We start from the raw sequence: 24,217 nt of genomic DNA on the forward strand, positions 1-24,217 counted from the left end.
CCTTTTAATGTATGTGAGAGTCAGAGAGAGGTATTATTCCCTGGGTCCCTCCTGTGTCAGTGTATGTGCTATGCATTGCCTGTTTGCCAAAGCCAGGGCATACTGGGCATGCCTCCTTCTGCCTACTGGGGCAGACTCAGGTTGTTCCTCCTCCGAGTCACTCTGTGCCTGTGCAGGCTTTGGAAAGGGTGGGGGACTGTGTGGCCCTGCCCTGTGCTGTTCCTGCTGCAGTTGTTTCCACAGGATCATATTGTGTAGCATGGCACATACAATGACAATTTGGGTATGTGTAGCTGGTGAGTACTGCAAGGCTCCAATGGATGTGTTCAAGCACCAGAACTGTGACTTGAGCATCCCAAACACATGCTCTATTATAATTCTGGTCTGTGCGTGTGCCTCATTATGGAGTTCTTGTTCGGGTGTGCGTGCATTTCTAATGGGTGTCATCAGCCATGGCTCCAGTGCGTATCCAGCATCCCCCAGTAGGTGACCAACAGAGATGTCCCCATTGGCAAATCTCTGGTACAGCTGCATCAGATGCCAGATGTGGGAATCATGATAGCTTCCAGGGCAGCCAGCACACACATTCATTATTATGCTCAGGGCATCGCACATGACCTGGCAGTTGATGGAGGGGAAGCCCTTGCGGTTGATGTAGACCCCACCCCGTTCATCGGGTGGTGCTTTGATGCATACGTACATGCAGTCTGTAACACCCACTACCTCAGGGTATTCTCTTATGTGGTGGAACAGTTGCATATTGCTTGCCAACACCTCACAGGTGTTGGGGAAATATACGTGCTCACCGGCATGTGCTGACATGGCATCCAGGAACTGGTGGAGTACCCTGGATGCTGATGCCTGTGAGATCCCCATCATATCCCAAGTTGGCCTTTGGAAGGTACCTGTAGCTAGTATTCTTAGGCCTACACATACCTTGGTATCCACTGGGATGAGTTCCCCTCTGTAAGTTCTGTGTGTCAGGCATGGCCGGCACAGCTCAACGATTTGCTGTAGGAGGTCCCTGTCCACCCTATAGCGCTCCATAATCTCCAGATCGTGTAGCCCCTGGTAGGTTATCCTGGGTCTGTACACTCTTCTCCGTCTCCTCACTGTGGGTTGGTCGACAGCATTCACATCCTCACCACCCTCAACCTCTTCCACAATTTGTTGTATGATAGCTATTGCAGCCCCTATCATTTTGTTGTTTTGTCTGTTAAAAGTTCCCCGTTTGTATACACTGGTGGTGTAGAGTATGGCAAAATGGGTCTATATCAGTCCATCGAAATGGCTGATGATCAAACACCAGATGTTCGAACTCTGAAGTTCAAACACTGATTATCGCGAAGCCGCGGAACACTGAATTCTTTCCCAGGGAAAGAATTCGGTGGGCCATTTCTGTGGCTTCACGATTATCAGGACTGTGGTGAGAAGTTACGTGTTGGGTTCAGGTAAGTGTGTGATTGTGTGGACGTTAGGGTTAGGGCACGGATTAGGTGAGTTAGGGTTAGGGCGCGGGTGAGGTGGGTGTGCAACAGTGACAGACTTTAGGGTTAGAGTGGGATAGGTGAGTTAGGGTTAGGGCGGGGGTCAGGTGAGTGTGTGATAGTGATGGACCTTAGGGTTAGGGTTTGAGTTAAGGTAAGTGGATAGATAGCAGTTTATGTACAGTTTAGTGTAGGGTTAGATGTAGAATTATAAATGTTTATGTGCGGATTGCTGTTTTTTTTGTGTATTTGTGTTGTGTGTGTGTTTTCTTGGAACAGCAATTTTTTTCCCTGGGGAAAAAAATCGCTGTTCTAATACTTCAATATTTTTGAACTTCGTGGTTAGAAGTTCGAACATATGGTGTTCTAACTTCACCTGTTTCAGTGAACTAATATAGACCCTTGAAAAACCAGAGGAGAAGGTCTTTGCATAGTTTATAGTAGGGTTCTGGGTTGGGCTTGTCTGCTGCCTGTGTAATTGGCTGATACATTTCACCTGCCGGCTATGCTAGTTCTCCTTGATTAACTTCCTACTACTGTTTTCCCTTCCCATTGCCTTCCTGTTTAAGCCCAGGGGTGCGTCGCCCAAACACAGAGCTATTTCCTGGTTTACCTTTTTTTTCTTTAAAACCAGGTGCGCTGCACGCACACCCGCTTAGGCAATGTAAAGAGTGCTAGGCAGACTCATACACACCCCCTTGCTTAGCTGTGCTTAGCTAGGAGCAAACCTGAGCCACTGGGCTCCAATCTGCTTACAGTATGCCTGACACACCTCCCCATGATGTCAGCTAACTCCTAGGCTTGCACCAAGCTATTCCTACTCTTACACTGTTGGGACCTGACTAGCATGCTGGGGAAAACCAGGATTCACTGTCATTCCCCTCATTTACATATGATTGTCTGCTAATGCATAGTTACATGTCTCACACTGAGCCTCCTCCCTTAGCAACCACTACTCACTGGCCATGTTGTATTCTACCTGCCATTGACTTTAATGGCAAAATAGTGATTTTAGTTAGACTACTTATTTTAGGTTTATTTTTGTTATTTTCCCCCCGATCCCGTTTGTGCACTGCTGCCCTACGCTTAAACAGCCGAGATTGGCTAAAAAAAAATAATAGTTGATTTTTTAATTTTTTAAGCTGTTTTCAATGCTAATGGCCTTGTACTTGACCATTGGCATGCTTCCTGACTGATATGCATCCTTTATTTGCAGCTGTCACGGCTCCGTTTTGGAATTTGCAGAAATGTACTCAGTTACTAACCGAGTACATTTCTGCAGATTACACTAGTCCTGCACGGCTGGTTTCCAGCCTCCTGGATCGCAAATTCACCTCATTTGCATGGATGGCTATTCCTGGATCGCACGGCAGACATATTACCTGCTTGAGCTCCTACCTACTTTTGGTTTTATATTGTTAGCATTTTGTGAAATGACATTCATAAATATAAAAGCTAAGTAGGTGGGGGGCTGTGCCCCCCACACCTCCCGTAACTATATATATTAACTCCAAGATCGCACTACAGTGGGGAAAAGGGCATATATGTTTTATTTGCCCAGCAGTACTTACATTCAGTGAAATGTGATTCGGTGAAATGAGTTTTTAGTGATTTGAGCTTTCAGTGATTTTTTTGAGGGTGAATTGTAATTCACTGAAATGAGTTTTCAGTGAATGAAAGTAGTCCTATATATATGGGTCTACTTCAGAAGACTGAAAAATCAAAATACTGAAAACTCAAACTACAGAAGCATGGAATTTGACACTTCTCCACTGTTTTGTGATCTTGGAGTTAATTAGCAGGGGGTGTGGGGGGCACACCTGCACACACACACACACACACACACACACACACACACACACACACACACACACACACACACACACACACACACACACACACACGCGCGCACATATATATTGTATTGCCAGTAGCGCAAAAGTATAACCAGCTATTTAAAAACAAGAAAATGTTGCTATTTTGGAAGGAACATAGACAATTGGCTATTCTTTGTACTTTTTCAGTCTTTTATTCATTTAAATCACATTTGAGTTCATTGTAAAGTTTTCAGTCGAAATTCTGGTGCGATGAGCGGGGGATGGGTTAGGGAGTTCCCTAATCCTAGAACCTAGGCTTAATGTTTGACTGGTGTGGCAGGCGGTGATGGATTAAGGAGTTAACTAATCCATTTAAGTCACTGGAAATGCTTAGTTTTTCACTTAGTCTTGGGGGTGTGTCTGCTCACAATTGTATCTGCCATTTTAACTGTTTAACTAATAGTAAATTGTCTGTGTTCCAAAGGGGGTCAGTAATCCCTAGGTGATCTGTGACTCTTTCAATTGCTGCAAATTGGAATCCAGAGAACTGGGAGCAGGTCCTACTATGCCTGGCTAGTGCATTGTAGGGGTCTTGCTTCCTGATGGCTCCCACATGTTCTTTTATTTGGATCCTAAGTAGTCTTATGGTTTTTGCAATATATGCTTCACATTGAGAGCGTACCGCAATGTAAACCAGATTGTGGTCTCATAGTTTAACTAGTCATTTATGTCAATAACTACGTGTGGTGTGGTGAGACATACCTTGGGGGTTTGAATGATAAAATCACTCCAGTGACATTTCCCACATTGGTGCATCGAGGATGTGTGCCTGAAGCCTCTTTTCTGATTCTTAAGTGGCTTGGAGGGACACGCACTTTTTGTAGCTGAATTTTGGCTGGCTTCCAAGGACCAGGGCTAGGTCGGGGTGCTACGCTATGAGTGCCCAGTTTTTAACAAGGGTGTCTGACTCTGGAGGCATCTAGAGAGAGAATGGCAAGGGAAACCATGGGGTGGTGTCCTCTGGTTCCTAAGCTTTGGGGTGGAATCCATGTTTAAGGATGAGTGGATACAGAATTTCTCTCCTTGTGATTATCACTACCCTACCATGACTCTGGAGACTAGATCCTCTATGTACTGCCTTTCCAGGAAGAAGTGCTTTAGGTGCTAGCATTTGTGGTGGAAAGAATCTGCTTTACTAACAATTCTGCTTAGTCATATGTACTACTCCTTCACAATGTTCTGCTTCATGAACGGGGGGGGGGGGGTTGCTGGCTGTGGAAATCAAGATAGTTATTTCAGAAGGTGCTCTTTCTATGGTGGGTGGGTTTGAAGCTCTTGGACTGGGGATCCAGGGTTAATTCCAGATCTAGAAACTGGACTTGGGTTCCTCTTCTTGAAACTGTGAACTGTAGGAACCGGATGCTGGCTTCAACCTCCTGAAGGAAGGTTTCCAGCTCTGAGCTGGTGCCGTTCCACAAAAATAAGAAGTCATTAATAAAGCATCTATACAGAATAACTTTTGAATCCTTGCAGTTGGGTGAGGATTTCATCCTCCCATGTGCTAAGGATGAGGTTTGCGTATACAGGGGCCAATGTGGCCCCCCATGGCTACTCCTTGTTTTTGCTAGTAAATTTCTTTGTAGAATACAAAGAAATTGTTGTTGAGCACTACTAAGAGTAATTCCCTAATCATTTTGATTTTTAAACGGGGTAAACTGGGTGTGCCAGTGCAGGTAGCTGCATACCAGTTTGATTCCTTCCTGGTGAGGGTAAGGGATACTGGTATATAGTGGTTCTACATCTAGGGTGACCAGTAAGTGGTGGTTGGTCTCAATTTCAGTCTGGTGGAGTAGTAGCCATGAGTCCTTGCGGAAAAATTGGGATTTCTGAATAGCAAAAGTTTCTTAAGTTGTGATATATATATATATATATATATATATATATATATATATATATATATATATATATATATATATATATTATATATATTTCCTAACTACTTTGGCAATATGATTGTCAAAGGAGAGATTACTATCTACCTGGGTCCCCAGATATCTTATTACTTCTTCTGTATTAAGGGGGCTGCCACCTATGTGGTGATTCGTGGGTGTTTTGTTTTTCCCAAACTGGATGACTGTGCATTTTTTGGCATTTAGCTTGAGGCTATGACTTTGACACCAGGTGTCCGTCTCAGTAAGGCCCTTTTGGAGGATGTCCGTGTCAGCCAGAGAGTCAATTATGGCTCCCAGTTGGCAGTCATCGGTGAACTTGGTTAGCCATAGTCCTCCTGTGTTTGCCTGTACTTCTGAGAAGTATACGCCGAACAACAGGGGTCCCAGGACCCAGCCTTGCAGGACACCACTTGTGACTGGTTTAGAGTTGGACCTGGAGCCTGCTATTCTTACTGTGTGAATTCTGTCTGTAAGCCTGTTGGCAACCCATCTCGTGATGTAGGGGTTTATGTTCAGGCTGGTGAGTTTTATTGTAATACCCGAGTTGGGAATGGTGTCGAAAGCTTTGGCGAGGTCAAGGTAGGCTGTGTGAACAATCTTTCCCCTCATCTATGGCCTTGGTGACTGTCTCGAAGAAGTCAACCAGGCTTAGTAGGCATGATCTGCCCTTAACAAAGCCGAACTGGGTCGGGTCAAGTGTTTGGAGGTTCCCAATGTCTTTGTTAATGAGTTCCATGATGATGCGCTCCATAGCCTTGCAGACCAGGCTAGTCAGGCTTATGAGGTGATAGTTACCAGGGTCATTTGTGGCCCCTCCTTTCTGGAGTGGAATAACCATTTCTGTGCACCATTCTCTGGGCACGTAGCCTGTGGAGAGGCTGAGGTTGAACAGTGTGTTTAGGTGGGGGAGTTAGTTCGTTCTGTAGTTTGTGCAAGACGCAGCCTGGGACACCATCTGGCCCCATTGATGCTGTGTTTTTCGCTTTTGAAAGGGCTGTTTTCACCTGTGCATCTGTGATTTCCAGGACACTACACTTTTCCAGTATTGTTGTGGGCCCTTTTGGGGGTGAGAGGGGGGTGAAGTTTGCACTGAATCTATCTGCCAGGATGTTGACAATATCAGTAGGTTCAGTATATTTTGTGCTATTTTGCACTACTTCAGTGCATATCTGTGAGTTGCCACTTAGATTCTTAACATAGCTAAAGAAGGCTTTGTGGTTATCTTTTGAATCCTTGGCTATTTATCTATCAAAGTTAGCCTTGGATGAGTTTATGAGGGACCTTAGTTTCTTACTGATACTGATCAGGGATGTCTTTCCTTCTTGGGATTTGTTTTTTTTCTGAACTAGTTTCCTCCTTCTATTGTATAGCCTGTTTATGGCAGGGGTCCATCAGACTGGTTTCCTTCTCTTAGAGGATTGAGTCTTGTTTTTGCTAGGGATGGCATGATCTATGCATCCTTGTAGGTGCTCATAGAGTGCATTTGTAAAGGTTTATGCTTCTTGGGCAGCGTTATCCTTTAGTGTGGGGGCTGTGAAACTTACCGCCTCTGTCTTAAGTAAGGTGAGGTTTGCTTTAGAAAGGTTTTTTACTGTGGTTTCCTTAGTTGGGGGTGGTGGTGGGGTGTGGACATCCAGAGTAATTAGTTTATGGTCTAATCTAACCAGTGATGGGTTGACCTCCGGTGTGGAACACCTGTCGCCCATGTTGGTGATGACCAGGTCCAATATGTTTTCACCTCTGGTAGGGGAGTTTACCAGCTGATCCAGGGTGTTTGAGTTAATGAATTCCTGGAAACGCTGGGCCTGGGAGTTTGTACTCGAGTAGTTTTCCCAGTTAATGGTAGGATAATTGAAATCGCCCAATATCAGGGTGTTCGGTAGGACCTTCATGTTTTCCAGTGTCTCCAGAAAGGTGGAATGGTGGTCCTGGGTCATGGAGGGTGACCTGTAGCAGGCCATAATTTGCATTGTAGATTTGCCCAATGTTAGTTGCACATGGATGATCTCAGAGGTATCATGCTGCTCCACTAACCTGCAGGTGTAGGTATCCTTGATGAATATGGATACACCCCCTCCTTTTGTGTTTTGGTCTGTGTTCTATGGCCGAAATGTGTGGTATGAGTTGTAGCCCAGTAGTGTTGGGGTGCTCTCTGGAGCCTTGAACCAGGTTTCAGTTACTGCACAGATGTCGACGTTCTTCATACTGAGGAGTACTTTGAGTGCGTGCATTTTGAGATTTAAACTCCTGGCGTTGAGTAGCATAACCCTTAATTTTTTGTTAATTGTGCTGTTTATGGAGATGGGTTTGCCTTTTGAGCCTTGGCTAAAAAAGGCACTATGGGGGCAGAAAGAGCCTTGGCCAGTATTCAAAAGCCTAGGGGTGACAGGTGCAAGCCATCTCTTGTGAAGCAGCGCGGCTTGTCGAGCATGTCGTCCCAGGTTGACAGATACTGGATCCCCTTTAAATGACACCAGAAGCTTAATACTGAGGTATCATTCTTGGTGAGGGCAGGATGCTACTCAGGGTCAGGGTCATACTAGCCTGGGCTACATGATCTGAGAGCTCTTCCATGTCTCTTTTTATGTAGTCCAGGGAGGTACGTCTCAGGTCATTCACATCAACATGAACAATGACAGAGTCATATGTGTACTTGTACTGGAGTGACCTGAGTGCTTGTGTTATGTGGCGGATTCTGGCTCCTGACAGGCAGCTAACAGTAACCTTCTGCTTGTTCAGCTTAGTGAGTGGGATGTCAGCGTGCCTGACTATAGAGTCACCTGTTACTAGTGTGTTAGGTATGTTATTTTGCCTTAAGGGTTGTGATTGTGTGGCACACTGATTTTGTGTTTTATGTGTTGTCTGGTTTGTGACGGGAGGTTCAGGTTGTTTGGGTGTATGCTTTGGAGGTCTCTGATGCTTTTGCATGTTTTTATTTAGAACCTCCGAGTATGATTATGTGTATTTATGTGTATTTTTTGCCAATGCTGGTTTAGTGGGTCTATGTGTGGTGCAAGTGTTAACCTTCTCCTCTTGACTGTCTGTTTCAGTCTTGGGTGGAGACAGCTTAGCCTCCTATTTGGCTGTATAATTGCATCTCTCGCATATGTTAGTGTTTTGTCGTAGGAGGAGAGGGTTGTCTGTGTACATGAGGCAGTCATAACATTGCCTCAGGATACCCCGATTCATCAGCTGGAATGGAGAGTACACCTGAAATTGCCCTTTGGTCATGCCTGAATAATAGGGTGAGCTGCTTAGTCGCTTGGTTGGTAAGGGGTGAATAAAAAGTGTTGCCCTGCTGGGAAATCAAGTGTCAAGTGTCAGGGTATATTAGTGCTTGCTATTAGGTCTGAGCAAGTGCTGGGCTGTAGGATGCATTTTGAGTGTTTAGGTTAAGAGTAAGGCTAGTTTCAAGGGAAAAACTGAAGAGGAGACTTACTGGAGCCGGGAATAATTTAACCCTAGCTAACTGGCGCTGCCCGACGTGCAAAACTGTGCAAACACAGTTTTTATAGCAGGGAAATGAAAGAGATAGAAATTAGCCTAAAATGGCCAATAAACTACTAAATTCCTGGTTGGAACCACTCCTCCAGGGACAGATAGGCTGCTTAAAGCTCCCCCTCTCTCACAGGTGAACAGAGAAACTTCCTTCTATCCAAGTAAGGTATGGGCAACTCAGAAACTTGTAACACAGCCCTGAATTCAGCACTAGCCTGAAAACTGGACTATACTAGCTTAGAAAGGTGGGAAACAAGGAATCTTTTTGTTGTTTCTTTTCTTCCACTAAGAACACCAGTATGGTTGAGTTACATTCCCTTTTCTAAATAATATACATGCTGTACTATCAGCAAAACTTCCTTATCAATCTGAGAAGGAACCAGACCTTGTCACATAATTTAGTCTTCGAGAATGTAAGATTTCATGATATAGAAGGAACCGGTGCATATCTCTAGCTCTGTCTATAGCTATATCCATATATAAATATATACACACATATGTATATATATATATATATATATATATATATATATATATGTGTGTGTGTGTGTGTTTGTGTATATACATATATATATATATATATATATATATATATATATATATATATATATATATGGGTCTCCTTCGAGTGGTTGACATTTCACAATGTCGACATTCATATGGCTGAGACCATATGATCGACATTTGAAATGTTGACCATGGGGAGCCAAGATTTCCCTACAGTGTGGAATGGAAAGATTTCCACTTCCGCACTGTAGTGTGATCTCGGAGTTGGTATATTTAAGTTCCATGGGGTGTGGGGGGCAGTGTTATGGTACGTTTTTTTTTGTTTTTTATGGTCTACTTGTATGGTTGACATTTCAAATGTTGATCATATGGTCTTGGCGATATGAATTTTGACATTGTGAAATGTTGACTATATTAAGTAGACCCATAGATATACATATATATATATTTATATATATGTATATATGTATAATTGTTGTGTATATATGTATAATTGTTCTATATATGTGTGTGTGTGTGTATGTATATATATATATATATATATATATATATGTGTGTGTGTGTGTGTGTGTGTATGTGTGTGTGTGTGTGTGTGTGTGTGTGTGTGTGTGTGTGTGTGTGTGTGTGTGTGTGTGTGTGTGTGTGTATGTATACATGTATATGTATATATATATATATATATATATATATATATATATATATATATATATATATATACACACACACACACACACACACATATATAATATATATATATATATATATATATATATATATATATACACACACACACACACACACACACACACACAAACAACCCATTCTGTAATGAAAACAAACAAATAAATAAATATATATATATATATATATGTATATATATATGTATATATATATATATATATATATATATATATATATATATATATATATATATATATATATATATATATATATATATATTTTTTTTTTTCTCTCCATTACTAGGCGTTTATACCTTAGCTTGTAAAATACCTTTTTCAATGAAGACACATGCCTCTGTCTATAACAGGCTTCTCCCTTGCACACAAACATTCCTACCAACAACTAAGTTGCACTATCTCCATGTCACAACATGCAAAGTCTTGCCTTCCGTTTGTCTAGTTCATTATGGCTCAAGGTCTGAACATTAAACCTTGAGTCTGCACTTAGAAGAAAATGTTCATCCAAGTATCAAGGTGTGGATGCATGGACTACTTCAGCTGTCTCATCTGCCACAACCATCCTTCTCCTTAGATTAAATTGCTTTAAACAACCCAGGATGTCACTCCCATCTAATCATGGTCCATTCAGTGCTTGTGTCTGATCAAGGTAATATTCAGCAATTCTACCAAAACTTGACTGGTATTAAAGCTCGTCTTACTGAGCCAATACTTCATTTACCTCATAGTCATCTGCATCATATAATACTTCAGGTTTATCCCAGAAATGGATTTTCATCACTTCACTATAGACTTTAGTACTTGCCATGAATTTCAGCATCCTTCTAAATTTTGATATATTGGTAGATTGTGATAGTGTTGCTATCAAGTTTTTTGTATGGGCAAACCCATTGTCTCACAACTCATATTCATCTTCCCTTTTTCCTTCTCACATATGGAGAAGAACATGAAAATCCTGGGACTCACTTTCCTAAAGATATACTTAAGTTTCACGTGATCCTTTGTGGAACCCATGTCTAAACGTGAAACTGATAGTCAATAATACCTGCATCATTCATAATTAAATCTTTAATTTACAAAACCGGATTCCTTTGTGTAAACCAAAACTAATGGCCACTTCAGAAACCAGGTTACAAAAGAAATATATGCAACACAGAAATGTCATCCTGTTGTTGTAATGTTCTCATGTTTGACCATAGTCAGGAAGGGATCAGAAGTGTTAAAACAACCTGCCATGATATGTTAATGTTCTCAATGTCCAATTTTTAGCTAGATTCCAGAGGAATGTTTATTTGTTTGCAAATGTTAAAGTAAAACACACACACACACACACACACACACACACACACACACACACACACACACACGCACACACACGCACACACACGAGCACACACATGCACACACACGAGCACACACACAGATGCACACACACATGCACACACACTGAACACACACCCTCCTGACTCAAATACTGAATTGGCACACCACAAATAGTAAATGTCAGAAATGAAATTATCTTTGTGGAAGACTTTAAAAGTGAGGAGAAATTTTCCACTGATCTGGATTCTAATCCTTGTGTATGGTTACTTGGATTTACCCATTTAATTGTTCTGGCTACTAGAGCTGATAAAATATCTTATAGAGAGACTGATCCTTGTATCTGCTCCTCACAAAAATTGTAAGGATTATGAATGATATTACTAGTGATTTCATGCTCACCTATGCCATCTGAGGTCAAACCATAAGCACTCAGATTTTGCCACATGAGGGATATTGAACACTTTGATCCATCTTTGTTCATCCATGCTCTATGCAATGCAAATTCTTACTGAGGAGATTTGTAATTCTTCCTTTCCTGTTTCAAATAGTGTGGGGTTTGAACATCATTACAGGGTGAGGATCTAGAACCTATTGTGAATTATAGCAGATATCAAATTCCTGTTGACCCGGAGAAGTATCAAATGAAGTGTCAAAACAAGATGTCAAAATGCATATGTTGACCTCATGGAAGACAGGAACAAACTGAAACAGATGGTACATGCCAGAAAATGTGATTATTTTACTAATCAAAGCTGAATGCATGTTAGTAATCCATGGCCATTTATAACAGATATTAGCAATAAAATACATTCTGGAAAAACAAGCAGAACTGTTCCAAGTAATGCACTGCCATTCTATGAGATCACCTACTGGTTCAGTGCTTACTTTCTCATTATGAATCCCCAAAGCAAGTGGGTCATCAAATTCTATTTCAGGAGTCTTCAACATTGCTAACAGTATATTTCTCTACTACACTCAAGTATCTATCCACAGGATTGGTAAGCAATGACATAAATGCTGGATTTGTCACTTTTGGCAGACTTCTACAAGCATTCAAGGGACTGCTTTATCTGCTGCTGTACACCCATTTCTATCCTGATAAATCACTGTATAAAACATTCCTATGTACAACTAACATAGAACTCAGCAACTGTTATCCCACTGCATAATGCCAGAACCTGAACTGACTAGAAGTTTTCATCCATTAACTTTATTTTTCCTAGTACGAAATAATGGAAAATGTATTCATCTGCAGATTCTACAGCACATAAATGAAAATAACCTTATAAATAACACTCACGTTCTCTCTTGATCATGAGATGCAAAACTGCTGTAATATATATGGCAGAGCTTCCCTCACTCAATTAATTCTATTTTAGTAATGTTGTCATAGGTGCTTGAGTCTGTGAACTTTTAACTCATTTCTCAGAAGTTAGGAAACTATGGACCGGGTACATTCACAATTAGCTGGTTCTCAAGCAGTCTGGAAGATGAAACTTAACCAGTCCAATGGAACACTGCTGCACCTTCCTCAGACTACTGTGCCCTTAGGTTTTTTTTTATGTTCACTGCTTGATCTCCTTCTGTTTATATAGCTTTGAATCAGTGAAGTCATGACTGTATAATTCAGGTATTTGCTTAAATATTTCCAAAGGTGAAGTGATGTTGTTCTCTGTAAAGAATCCAAAGACACTTAAAGATGAACAATTCAGACTTATAGAATTACAGGATAATGCTGCCGTTATTAAAATCTTTAAACTGCTGCACCTTATCAGTGGCAAGAGACTAATGTGATCATCACAAAAACAAAAACAAAAAAAGCTGTTGTCAAAACAAACCAAAAAAATGGGAGCAGTTCATATAGCCAGATCCTTAATGACTATTCTTACTTACCTTTAACAGCCAGTATGTATTGAATTTGAAGTCTGCTATATGTATCTAGTATTGTCAGCAACTTAAACTATTCTCTAATTAGCAGGATGGAGCACTCATTTTGTAAAAGGTTGCCTTCCCAGTATTCACCAATGCATTCCCCTCGTGACATCAGATGGCTCGAGTGTGGACATCTTATCAACATGAGTCATTAACATGTGGCCAATAAACTCTTATTTCCTCAAACATTATAATACTCTTTTATTCAGAACTAATGCACACCTACCTAAAAATCTCATCTATTTCTAATATGGTCGATATTCTAACATCTCACAGTAGGTTTGGTGACTCCTTTTGCTTGTTTAACACTAGAAGACTACAGAACACCTTCTTCTCCTGATTAAAAGTATCACATTTAAAATTGTTTAACCAAACCATTGAGAACCATGTTTACTCTCACTAGAAATGTAACTGTGGATTTATTTGATACCCCATCACTAATCCTGCAAAGCTTTACTAATTACATGCATGTCCACATAACTCCATAAGAGTTACATACATACCCGCATCACTCCAAAAGAGCTATGTACATACCCACATCACTCCATAAGAGTTACATACTTAAGAGTTACTTACATACCAACATCATTCCATATGAGTTATTTACCCACATCACTCCATAAAAGTTATGTACTTACCCACCACTCCATAAAAGTTACATACTTACCCACATCACTCCATAAGAGTTACATATGTACCCACATCACTCCATAAGAGCTATGTACATACCCACATCACTCCATAAGAGTTTATATATTCCCACATCACTTCATAAGAGTTACATACATACCTTACGTACATACCCACATCACTCCATAAGAGTTACATATATATCCACATCACTCCATAAGAGTTACGTACATACCTTACGTACATACCCACATCAGTCCATAAAAGTTGTGTAGTAATGCCTCTTCTTGCTTTTTCTTCCTGCTAACTAGATTCATTCATCACTTCCTAACCTGACTGTTTAATTTTTAAAATGTCTTGCACAATAAGCAAATAAATGTGTTGCCCTTCACTGCTTACTAATAATGAATCTTTCTTCCTTCCTTCCTCTTTACTTGTAATTGTATACTATTTGGAAATAATTTTAATTATTTCATGCATGTGATTTGTGTCTGACTACGGCATACATTTTGTTTTAACAAGAATGTTCTTCCAGCTTATCTCTCTGTTCTTCAACTATAACTGGGCTTTGTCCAGTTGGAATTTCTGTGTCAGTAAAATAGATTAAATAAATAAACAAAAACAAAATCTTTATTTGTTCTTTATCCAGTTAAGAAAGCAGATAATTCATTACCTCTTTCATGTCATGGCCAGGACAGTATAAAGGAAAGTTGCAGGTAACTTTTTTATTTTAATTTAAAGATTTGTAATCCACTAAGACTTGTTAGGGTTGAATGCCTTCTCTGCAACAATCCAGTAACCTCTGGTTTGGTTAAAGAGCATTGTTCACATTTTAAAGTATCTTTATTATTAATTTAATATCCATTTATGCTCATCATGTTAGAGTTGCAAGTAATTCGAAAAAAAAAATCAACATGTTGTTTGATTTTAGTTTTACTGTTTATTCAGTTTTAGTGTGTATATATATATATATATATATATATATATATATATATATATATATATATATATATATATATATATATATAGCTAAATATATGTATAAGCATTGGTAATATGAGGTTTTCCACCTGCAAGACATAGCTGACAACTTATAGTTCTAGGAAATAATAAACTTCAATTGACGCATTTAGCATGGAAACACAGTAGCCTACACATTAACTTAGATAGTAAGGCACTGTGGGTTTAATCTGCCATGATGTCAAGCCCGGAGTTTTCAGCTTGGAGAAGATTTTTCAGGGGCTGTCACAACTGACAAAATAAAATCAACAAAATAAAATACAAAACCAATACATCTTTTGCATCAAAAACAACATAATTTGGTACTGTATATGGTAAGAAAGTTATACCCAGCTTCAAAAATGTGTTACTTAACACGTTTCCAAAAGCGACCAACATACATCAGCTTTAAGTTAAAAAGTGCAAAAGATAAGGCTGAAAGAACAAAGCTAGGACAACATGATGGAGTTCATTCTTAGCTCATAAACATAACCATCTGGGCTACACTGTGATTTACGCAACAAAAAGGTCATATTGAGGTTTAAACTATATACAATACAGAAACTCTAATCAGTGTAACATGGTACATAGAAAAGAGTAATAACATACAAAGAGAGGAAAATTGTTGATCTGTCAATATTACTTACCTGAAACCTTAGTAAATATTCTATGTTATTATGCACATTGAGGGCAGATGAGATGTAGAGCTGTTAGATTTAAATTTATCTTCATAAAGTAATAGTGGAGCCCACAATTCTGCAAAGGTAAATGTGTTAAAATTATAGGTTAGTATTATGTAACTGAAATGCAATTGCACAAAACATGCAGAATCAATAAGAACTTTGATTCAGTATGATTTTTTTTCCATACAGAAAAAAATCAGGCACTTGATAACAATAGAGTAGTTGTTAAATGTTGCATAATTGTGTTATCAAATGTTACAAAATGCAATAAGATTAGATCAATGGGGCCAAGCATTAATGGATCTGCACACCTGATGTTGCAAACATATATTTTTCCATGATGCATACCCAGTATAATTTGTCAGTTGATGTATATCATACAGTGATCTTATGTAAGGTCAGCAAATAACAGGTTCTCAATCCCATGTCCCCAAAGTTATATTTTCCTGACTTCAATTTCTATTAAATGTTGTGACTGTGAGATCGTAGTTCATGCTGCTACTGTTTTTACCCTTGTAGAGGGTTTCTTACAGTCTTAGACTGTTGATTTAATATATTTAAGTATGGATGGAGGGGGTAAACTCATCAATGTGGACAGTGCAGGGAGTTTGCCCTCTGCTAAAACTAAATTAGATGAACTCTATTTGGTTGGTTTAGTAAGATTATTTTCCTAATTCTTCTGGATCCTTGGGTTGGCTTTAATTCATTTTTGAGTTGACTTCTCATAGCACATCTATCTTATGCACTGTGTAAAATTTTTACAGTGAATGTGAAATTATGCAACAGTGATTAACTTTTGGATTAAATGAATACTTCCATGAATCCATGCTTCTTAGAACTATATACTCGTTGAAAGTCTGAGACATGTACATATTTCCAGCTTCTTACTGGAATTGTGAGACTCCATAATGCTGGTCTCATCATTTCAAAAATTAAAGTACAATAACAACAAACAAATATCAAATTCTAAAAGTAGCTGTTATAGCTTCAAAACAGTCTCTGACACCCCCACCCCTACTAATTAACTCCAAGATTGCTGTACTTTGGAGGAAAAGGCATACTCCAAGAACAGCAGTCTCAGAACTGGTATATATTATCCCAATTGCACTTAAATATCTATTGTTCCAAGGATTGCAGCTATGATCCTTGGACTTTGAATGAGTGCCTTAAAGTTCTTTATACTGCAGTCTGAAAACAGTTCAACTGTAATGAGAACTAAAGACAAAGGCTCCATCAACGGAAAAGTAACCATGTTTTGATAACAAAGAAAAATGTAGAAACAGGTTTGATAATAACTATTGGTCACTTTCCTCATTTAGCTGTTGTTTCACAATGCAGTGGCTAACTCTGAGGCCATAATAAACTAAAGGTGATTAACAAACACACTGATAATTTGGTATTGTACGTGGTATTAATGCCCTATGTCCCCATCTCTGGCAGTCTCTCAGAGCTTCGGACTCCTGCATCTCCATGTCTTTGGGTGTGAAGGACCAGTCCATATCCCTTAACTGACCAGATTTTCACAGAATGTTCAAATTCTTGCCTGATATTTTTGGTCTGTTCTTCATAAAGTTTTGGTTTTGTGGCAACTCATTGAGGACTGAAGCTGCTAAATAATGACACACATTTGACTTTAAGACTTCACGTCCTATAGAAATGCATTTTAACAGAAAGACTGTTAGTCTAGCAACTTTCTAAATTTCAGAGAAATATTTCAAATCTCTCCCAATTTTTGAGCCTTTGTACCACCATTATTTTTGGCTTTGTCTATACTTCTTACACTGTGAGGTTGAGAGGTATGGACCAATCAGCTGCCACAGCAGAATAGTCTTTCACAGCCCAGACAGCAGCTCTCAGTTTTTTCTTATGCCACTGGAAAAGAAGGATCTCTGAGCAGACTACCTTTGTCTGGCAAATTTGATCTCTGGAAATCAGATAAGAAATCCTTTGGGTTATGTTATTCCTCCCTCTGTCATTTCTATTCATGCTTGTAATGTATACAGCTTTGATGTGTGTGTTTCTTTAAGAGAATTAAAAAAAAGTGCATCTTTGCAGTACTTTGTTTCCTGTTAACTGTGAAGGATTATCCTGTGTGCAGTAAGCTGAAGAAGCTGAATACTAGTTTCTCAATGATTTATAACCCTTTCTAAGTGTTTTATGGTGTTATGTGGATGCTACTGGATCCATTTTTGTCAAGTTCTGCATTGCCTCTCACTGCCATAATCACAAGTAAATCACAGCTGTTTTTTCCATTAATTTAAGGCACTTGCTGTTTTCAGTATTTTTTCCTTCATGTATTTGTATAAAGAGGTGAATGATGTAATTTAATGATATTTTAAATTCTCTTTTTTTTCATTTAAATTGCAGTTTTGGTGCCATTTTGTTTTCAGACAGGAATTGTGCTTAAGTTTAAACTAAATTCCTTACATAAGGCTATTTTAACTTGTTTAAGTGTGTGCAAATTAAATTAGCCATTTATTGTTTTTATTGGGGGGGGGGGGTTGATGATATGTATTGTGCTTAGTGTGCATCTCCTGAATTACTGTCTTTTTCCTTCAGTACAATATTCTGTTTTTTTCTCTGTTTAAATAGTCTTTACATTGCTGTTTTAAGGGAAAATACATGGGTGTTATTCCTTTCTATACTGGGAGTGGTGTTTCACAAATAGTTTGTATTGACCTGACTAGTTTTTTGCTCCCTGTCTAGATGGACTCTAAAACTGTGCCCCACACCCAATATCTACTCCGTCTGCACCTAAAAACATAAAAATAAAACAAAAATATGACTCAACCTACTGCTTGTGACTCTGGAGTGGCCTCAAACAAGAGAAGGTTATAAGGCTACTAACCTTGTTTTACTTCCAGATCCCCTGGTGTGGTGTTGGTGCTATAACTATGCATGACATAAGAGCTAGACACATCCACCAGGGCTGTACCATTGTCTGGTTGAGATACTAAAGAACCTAATTTTTTAGGTACAAGGAAAGTCAAGGGTGCAGAATCCCTTGCCAGTTTTAATATGTTTCTCCCCAGGGATTCTCCCACCAGTGTTATGTATGCTACGAAGAAAACCATGCAGTTGAACAGCAATCTAGTTCAGATTTACCACTGGAAATGGTGGTTATGTCTTAGTCTATTGTTCAAGGAATTGATTGCGGGGTGCATACCTGGATTGATTAGTAACACTGGTGCTTCCACCCTCAGTCTTTCTGCTATGGAGCCTGATTTTGAAGGGGATTATGTATCTGATGTTGCTGACCTATCTGAATCAGGCCAGTCATTTTCCTCTGATCGTGAGCAGATACAGCAACCCAAACAGATGTTTTCTTTTTTTCCCAAATGCTGGCTAGATTTAGGGATGTATTTAATTGGAAGCAGTCTTCTACTGTCCTAGAGATTAGCAAGGTCAATGATCTTTTGGAAGATGATCCCTGCATCCATCCTGAGTCCATCCTTCTAGTGATCCTGGCATTGGCGGATGTTTTTAAGAAAGCCCATAGTTCTTCTTTGCTTACTAAGACTCTCCCTAACAAAGTATTTAAGAGATTTAGGGTTTCCTCTGCCTTGTTGAGTCTCCAGGGCCCCTTGTCTGTGGACCCTGCCTCTGTGTCTCCAGCTACTATTTCTAATAAAAAATGTTTATCTTCTTCAAATCTGGTCCTTCAAGATAAACTAGGCAAGAGGCTAGAATCTCTCTTTTCTACAGTTCAAAATGAAACTCCTGAAGTTCTGCCTGACCCATTCACAAAGACTCATTTTTCTAGGGTATCTCATCGACTCCATAAGAATAGCTTTTTTGCTGGAAGACAATATTCTTTCTTACCAAACAGTTTTTCTGGAATTCTCTAAGCGCAATGTCATTCCAGCTCTAGAATTCCTGAAAATTCTCAGACTGATGGCATCCATGATTTTCATGATACCATTGGCTCATCTTCACAGGAGAAAAAGAAAGAGGAAAGAAAAAATACTTGCACAAGAAAAACTGCCAGAAGCTTCAAATAAAGAATTGTGTTCATTAGTAAATCAGATTTATGAAAAACATTATGTAGACCAAGAAATCTTGAGGAGTGTGGAAAAAGAAGCAACTAAGAAAGTGCGAAAATATAAAGAACAAAATCTAGAGATTTTTGAAAGGTATAAAAAGGAAATATGGACATAAGGAAGAAAGAGATTTGATGTGGTGCAATATTCATTATGCAAAGGAAAAAGCCAAATTAATACAATAAACCAGCCCCAAAGATATCTAAAGAGGAATACAGGCAAAGGTATCTAGATATGGAACATTTCATATTAAAAAAATAAGATCACAAAGAGGGAATGCATGATATTACAATGATTTCCCTAAGTAAGGAGAAACAGGAGGAACAGGAAACATCTGAAGAAGAAATATGGACATGGGAAAGAAAATGGGATTTAATATGGTGTAATATTTATGCAAAGGAGAAAGCAAAATTAATCATACAAAAAGAGCAGCACCAAAGATATTTGAAGAGACATATAGACAGAGACCTCCAGATACGGAAAAAAATTACAATACAAAAAATAAGAAAACAAAGAGGAAAAGTAGAAAAGAGGATTAATAATGGAGTAGCTAAACTCTTATAACATCGCAGCAGGATAGAGCAATGGATCTCCAAATTAAGGAAAAAGCAGTGGATAGGAAACATCTGATCAGTTGCCATATGAAGACACTTCGGAGCTTTCTATTGGAAACCAGTACAAAAGATCAGTTGGAGTTGCATAGCAAGGGAAAGAACAGGAAACTGTGGTAACTCTTACACAGTAAGTGTTGTGGAGTGATAGGCTAGTGAGTTCACATATGAAAGGGCAAAGGGTGACACAGGATGAAGCTGAAGAGAATATGGCACAGGACAATGCTCTGGGACGCCTGCAGGAAATGGATAACAAAGAATATGCCCTCAGTTTAAAAGAAAATGATCTAATAGAAAAGTTGCTTGATTTAATAGAGATGGACAGACATATTAAGACTGATGAAAGAAATAGACTACAGAAAGTCATTAAAATCCAAAAAGTTAGAACTTTTGATAAAACAAATGAACACAATAATTAGGACTGTTCATAGAGATTCATACGACATAACAGAAGTAAATAAGATATATTACTGTGCATCTAAATTAACAGATAAAGTCTTACTGCAAAAACACAGGGCAGCAAGGGAAAAGGAAGGGGAGAAATCAAATCTCATCATGTAGGTATTTAATAGGGAAAACTATAAAGCAATTAAGACAAGAAGTGTCACTGTTAGAAGAGTATAAAAGAGGGAACAGATCAACAAAAATACTCAGAAAAATAGACATGATGAAAGCAATGCATAGTATCAGAACAGTTCATGATTTGTTGTTCACTGTCGCAAATAATAAACTAAAAATATTAGCACGGGCAGAAAAACTTAGAAGATATGCAGATAAATATGAAGGAAAAGCACAAAATAATCAATTTATTGATTACCTAAAAAGTTTTATAGATAATTGGGAAATAAGGCAAAAGGAATTGAAACACCACCAAAAAAGAAAAATATATACATTTTGGAGAAATATCTATGAAGATCCTGTGGAATATAACAAAAATATTGAATGGGTAGCAGTTAAAGAAAGAATAAGAAGTTCAAATGTACAGGAAATGAAATGGGATGATGTAAGAGACATAGAAACTGAAACAAAATTTAGCAAAGCTCTTAACTGGAAACCCCCAGGCCAAGAAGCAGTACCTAATTTCTGGCTAAAAGTATTAACATCAATATATTGTATTAACAAATTCAAAAGAAACAGTACCCACAGACCTTGTGGACATTAAAAGTGTTATCATCTTTACATGAAGATTTAGCCATGAGTAAGAACTATTTATATGTGCACCCCGAACAGACACCAACCTGGTTAACAGTAGGAAAAACAATACTCCTACTTAAGAGTGAAACTGCAAGCTAACCTAAAAACTATGGACCAATAACTTGCCTTCTAATGACGTATAAACTATACAATGGAATTCAATCATGGCAATAGAACAAAAGGGTAACAAAATAAATCATATGGAACAAAGGATCATTTGTTGTTAAACAAATTCATAATGTAGACCTGTAAAAAGGGGAATAATCTAAGTATGGCATGGATAGACTACAAAAAACATGTGACAGTATCCCACATTCATGGATAAAAGACTGCTTAAAAATGTATAAGATACACCCTACACCGATCAATTACATTACAGCGACCATGAAACAGTGGCAAACCACTCTGCAGTTAAGCCATGAAAAAGGACAAATTATTATTCCAGGGATAAAAATTCAAAGGGGAATTTCCAGGGTGACTCTGTCACTGCTGCTCTTTTGTCTTGCCCTAAACCCATCAAGCTGTCTACTTAACAGATTAGGTCATGGCTACAATCTGGCTCCCAGAAAACAACTAAGTGTAAATACTTCTTATCTTCCTTTTGTGGGTGATATAAACTATACAGTTCATTAGATGAGGAACTGAAAGCATAACTGCAAGTGGTCAAAAATTTTCAGATGATACAAGAATGTCATTTGGTCTTGATAAATGTGCAAAAGCATCCTTTAAAGCAGGAATGTTTTAGCACCAGGAAAACATCAGCCTGGGACAAGAATCTGATATAAAAGAACTTGAGCAAGAGGGAGTGTATACATTTTTGGGAACTGATGAATGCTCGACAATAAAACATGAACAAAGGAGAATAAAACTTAGTAAGGAATATTTTAGAATACTAAACTTGGTACTGAAAACAGCACTGACATCTAGGAACAAAGTCCAAGTTATAAAACAATTTGCTCTTCCTGTCCTAACTTACAGTTCTGGAGTGACTGACTGTCCCTAAAAGGTGTTGGATTGGTTGGAGAGGAAAAGGATGCTTCATGCTCAGATGATTTTATTTAACATTTGTTTACCAGGAAAGTCAGTCTTAAAACAAGCCAATTTTCATCAGAGGCCTGGGGAGAAATGCTCCAGACACATGTTTTTGTAATGTGGAAGAAAACAGATGCACTCAGAGGAAACCCACATGAACGCAGGGAGGACATGCAAACTTCACACAGAAGGCACCCCAGCCAAGAATTGAATTGGAGAACCTCTTGCTGTGAGACAACAACATTAACCGCTGCAACACTGTGCCATCCAGTTTATAAAAATCAGTGTATACCAAAACTATATATTCCCAATTCTGAAGGAGGTATGGGCCTCTTTGAAATTGATTACATGTATAGATCTACAATCATAGGACTGCATGCATATCTGCTGACCTCACAAGATCCAAACATAGCGAAAGTTTTAAAACATGAGGAGAATAAATCTAAGATGACTTCCCCGCTTAGCTTTGCAGAAGCACATTTGTGTCAAGCAGGAATGGAAGTCAAAACAGAAGTAGATAAAAATCAGGCAACAACTGAATGTGCCAAAAAACAAAAGGAAGAATATAAGGTGAAGGATCAGATGAAAAGGCAAGAAAAGTGGAAAATGCAAAAAATATAGTTACAAGTATAGAAAACTCTTGGAACAACCTCATGTTGATCAGGATCGAATGCAGGAATGGTTAAGCAGAGGTGAATTTAAACCAAAAGACAAAAGGTTAATATACTGGCAGTCCAAGATAATGAGCTACGTACTCATTGGTTTACAAAGTCTATTGAACATGTAGGAGAAACAGACAAATGGAGGTTTTGTGAAACAGAATTGGAAACAGTTGCACATCTTGTGCTGGTTGTGATACACTAATGGCAGAAGGACTGTATACTAAAAGGTATAATAATATGGCATGACTGTTGCCTTGGGGATTGTGCAAACCTTACAATACTGAAGTAGCTGAGAAGCATTTAAAACATGAGCCACAGAATTTACAATTGTACTTAAATATGTTACCAATACATGTAATGCCGTATGAATTGCAGGAGTCAGTATTGGGCACATTGCGGGTGCTGCAAAAAGCACTTCTAGCTAACATCAAAGACTGAAACAATACTAATTTCATGAACGTTAATCATACTTTGACTTAGGAATGGGGTCCATTCCTGTCATGATATTAGAAACCCAAAGGACTTTGAGAAATTAAAAGGAGAAAAATTCAATGGTTGTCTGAAATTGTTGGATTCAGCACCTTCATTCCTTGGAAATCTAGTTGACAATGCTTCCTTTCATCAAACTAGAGTTACAGTGGTGAAGAGAATAGTTGAATGTCAATCCAGGACTTCCGTTCTCTCCTCTGATTCCAGTGCAGTCAGCCCAGACAGATTTATCTGGCCTCACATGAGGAGCTGTGTCAGCAGTGAAGCAGATGCAAGCTGCTTGGAGTTCCAAGGACACATGGTAGCAGATCAATATCAAGGAGATGTTGGCAGTGATTCACACTTTGAAGGTTTTTCCTCAGTTATGGACTCCAGGTCCTCTTTGGTTGATTACGGGCAATGCCATAGTGATGTGGTATCTCAACAAATGGGGGATATGATATCTTACTCTCTATGCTGATTGGCAGTGATGGCCTGGTTGCTGGCTTCTCAGTATTGTCTGACTCTCCAGGCTTCTTACATTCCAGCACAGCAGAATGTTGTGGCAGACAGACTAAACAAATCCTGGGCAGACTGATATGAGTGAAAACTCAAGCCAGTGGTGTTCCAAGATCTAATCCTCGTGTGGGAAATGCCTCAAGCAGATCTGTTCATCTCCTTTCA

The 24,217-nt window shown here is 38.9% G+C and overlaps 1 protein-coding gene across 1 annotated transcript in view; it reads right to left on the reverse strand.

The window, feature by feature from the left end:
* The window catches only part of LOC122802354 (ankyrin and armadillo repeat-containing protein-like), a 1,115,117-nt gene that overhangs the window by 1,024,598 nt on the left and 66,302 nt on the right, over positions 1–24,217 (reverse strand). Inside the window, exon 2 of the mRNA XM_044071991.1 lies at positions 15,491–15,599. The gene's annotated coding sequence lies outside the window, so the exon portion shown is untranslated. The remainder of the gene's footprint in view (positions 1–15,490; positions 15,600–24,217) is intronic.

This window comes from Protopterus annectens, chromosome 5.part0, assembly GCF_019279795.1.
Source record: "Protopterus annectens isolate FY-2018-M chromosome 5.part0, PAN1.0, whole genome shotgun sequence".
Classification (NCBI taxonomy): Eukaryota; Metazoa; Chordata; order Ceratodontiformes; family Protopteridae; genus Protopterus; species Protopterus annectens.